This window comes from Ruditapes philippinarum, unplaced genomic scaffold (assembly GCF_026571515.1).
Source record: "Ruditapes philippinarum isolate M1 unplaced genomic scaffold, ASM2657151v2 ctg13568_1_1_1_1, whole genome shotgun sequence".
Classification (NCBI taxonomy): Eukaryota; Metazoa; Mollusca; class Bivalvia; order Venerida; family Veneridae; genus Ruditapes; species Ruditapes philippinarum.
The window spans coordinates 16,057-19,348 of NW_026859173.1; the positions used below are offsets into that span (position 1 = coordinate 16,057).

The 3,292-nt window shown below is 35.5% G+C and overlaps 1 pseudogene; it reads left to right on the top strand.

Annotated features, from left to right (window-relative positions):
- LOC132755521 (GDP-D-glycero-alpha-D-manno-heptose dehydrogenase-like) lies at window positions 1-3,088 on the top strand (annotated as a pseudogene).
- The last annotated feature ends 204 nt before the right edge of the window (window positions 3,089-3,292 follow it).

Sequence of the window (3,292 nt, forward strand, 5' to 3'; positions counted from 1 at the left end):
TATGTTTTTTGTTTTATATGTTGATTCAGGAAACAACTACAGTAACAGGAATGAAAATTCTATTAACAGGAGGTGCGGGATATCTTGGCTCTACTTTGGCATCTTTACTTTTGGATAAAGGTCATGAGGTCACTATTTTCGATATTTTTATGTGGGGCATAAGTCCTGTACTGCCGATCGCAGATAACATCAACCTTGAAATCATTAAAGGTGATATCCTTGATAAGGAACTTCTTGCCAATGTGATGACCTGAAAGGACGCAATAGTTCATCTTGCTGCTATTGTCGGCTACCCGGGATGCGATAATGATCCAGAATGCGCAATTAATACGAATATCGAAGGAACAAAATAATAAAAATATCACGAATTTAAAAAACTGAAAATTAAATACTAGTTTACGTGAGCACAGGATCTTGTCATGGCGCTGTAAAAGGATTATGCACTGAAGAGACGAGCATCAGTCCACTTACACTGTACGTCAGCAGTAAAGCAGAAGGTGAGAAAATGGTTCTTTGTGTTTGTGGAATCGCGCTTAGACTTGCAACTGTGTTTGGTTTGTCTCCACGCCTTAGATTAGATCTTCTTGTAAACAATCTTACATACAAAGCTGTTGCATGCAAGCAATTCGAATTATACGAAGGTAGTTTCCGGCGTACATTCTTACACGTGAGAGACGCTGCTTTGGCATTTATTTTTGCTCTTGAGCATGCATCAGAAATGGAAGGACAGACATACAACGTAGGTGATGAATAAATGAATATATTATACCTCATTTGCATACGCCCTTCTATATTTAATATGACGTCATCCGGTCCATAAACCGCATACAGACCGGGGGCGGTCCATAATTCTTATGAAGACCGTTAAAATGTTACTTTAACGACGTGCGAATTTCACGACGACACAAACAGACGATAAGGGGGCAGGGGACCTAAAAATGAAAAATTTTGTATTTCAGTGTGACCAGAAACACAATTCCAAATATTTCAAAATCTGTTTCACAGGCAGATAACCAGTTGCACAGCATTATTCAATGATATATGACATACATTGAAGAAAATAATAGTTTGCATGCATTGCTCCTTCAAAAAATGACTGACAGCAATTTATATTTACCCCCACCCAGCCAAAATCACACCTAAAATATACCAATATGGGCAATCTTCATGAAGGTGCAGCATACTCAAGAATCCGCCCGATTCCTTTAAAAATATCAGTAGCACGCAGTGCAAGCTATGGCATTTTCAGAAATGACAAATAAAGTGTCTGTCATACGTTTAGATTTTTCACAAAATTTATCTGAAATTTCTTACTTGTTTGGCGCCAACTGTCAAAGCTTGATTTTTAACTTTTTCACCTCCATTCGGAGAGTCAGAAATACATACAAAGCTACCAAAATGCTTAGTGTCGGGTAAAAACCCAAAAATACTTCTCATTTCCTACACACAAACAAGAAAGAATTACAATGACAGAGAAATATCAGAAGTTATCAGTACCTTCAAAACACCATGTCTGAGTTATTAAAAAAATTGACCGGGGCCATCATTCGAAAATGTCCCCTGCCCCCTAACTGTCAAAATGGCTAGGCGATTCGCCTCTTTGTCAGAGACCGATTTATTTAATTAATAAAATGCAATATTAAAAGAAGAGCATGATTTTTTGCTGCATCGCTGAAAATTATAAAACAGAATCCGACAAGGGTTTGAGATATTTCACACACTGAACAAGTATTATTTAAATGCCAATAATTGTTAAAATTACAGCAAAAAACAAAGGAATAAAAGGATTAAATTCGGTATAATATAACAAATAAAACATGGCCTTTCGGGCAAAATGCAAGTTTACGGACTGGTTGGTCAGACCTCGGAAGGTATATGGCCCTCAGCTGCGTTTCGGGCCATATACCTTCCTCAGTCTGACCAACCAGTCCGTAAACTTGTATATTGCCCTCAAGGCCATGTTTTATTTGTTAAATGTCAGTCTCAATTGGCAAATCTTGTTCAGAAAAATGTTAAAGGAAGCAAAGTAACCGAATCAGATTTTGGTGAAGATAAGGACAAGGGAGATTACGATGTGTCGTATGCTAAGATACAAAAGCTCGGATACAAGTCTACAATTTCGGTAGAGCAAGGAATCAGGGGCATGCTGAAAGTGTTTACGTATCTACTTCCTGATGATCTTTGCATGTACAAAAATATTTAGAGTTATAGCCTTAGTTTGTTTGTAACATTCCAGTGTTGTTGGCATGGCATAATTACACATGACATTGTGCTTTTTAAAAGACATAGCAGTGATTATTACAAATTTACATAACATTTAAATTCTTTTCTTTACAAAGGATATATATTTTAAATTTGTCTGAGTAAGATGAAATTTTATTCATTGAATGGGCAAAAACAAAGTATTCTGTCAAGCGCATAGCCACCGGTGAGACTTATGTTTTTGAAGGCCGAAGATGAAGTAGAAATACATATATAACAAGAAACAAACCAATGTCTTTTTATTTTATGCCTAAATACAAGTTTATTGAATTTTTTTCAATATTAACTTGACTTTCAAAATTTGTTTTCCCTTAAAGGTACATGTAGCCTCAATTTTAAACGAATTTTTCATAAATGCATAAAGTATATCGCGAAAACATAAGTTCAATAATCAACGTTAAATGGCAATGATATTGTTGATTATAAACAAAATATATGAATGATCGCTTGCTTCAATAATTAAAACCAACAATTCTAGGAGATGAAAAAGTTACACCTCAGATCAACGAAAAAGGGCGGAGTATATTATATAAGTCAATCCTGAGCCATGAAAGCGATCGCCATTTTTAAAAGTGTGTGTCACGCGAGGGAATAATAACTTGTTTTTGACTAGGAGTGACTTCATTTGCATTTGGAAATGTTAAATCTATCAAAAGAAATTGCTCGTAGCATACGTGAACATGCCCAAATATAATCAAGTCCGGTTTTGGATGTGGAAGGTAGTGTAATTATCAGACTGTTATGAATGGTATAAACAATAGAGAAGATAATTTGGTGATTGACAAATTAAATTAATTGAACTATTTTAATTTTCATCTTTTATGCTTCCAAATGTATTGTTTATGCTGTGTGGCGGCCGGAGAATCTGGTATCTAGTCATATATTTCTTCAGACCCTGCACCGCAGATTTATCACTATATTGTCTCATAAATATGCAGATTTGACAGTTTGAAACTTTGAATCGAGAGACCAACGCATTTTTCACCAATTTCGACATTATTTATGCATGCCTAGAAAGTGTAAATCTGCA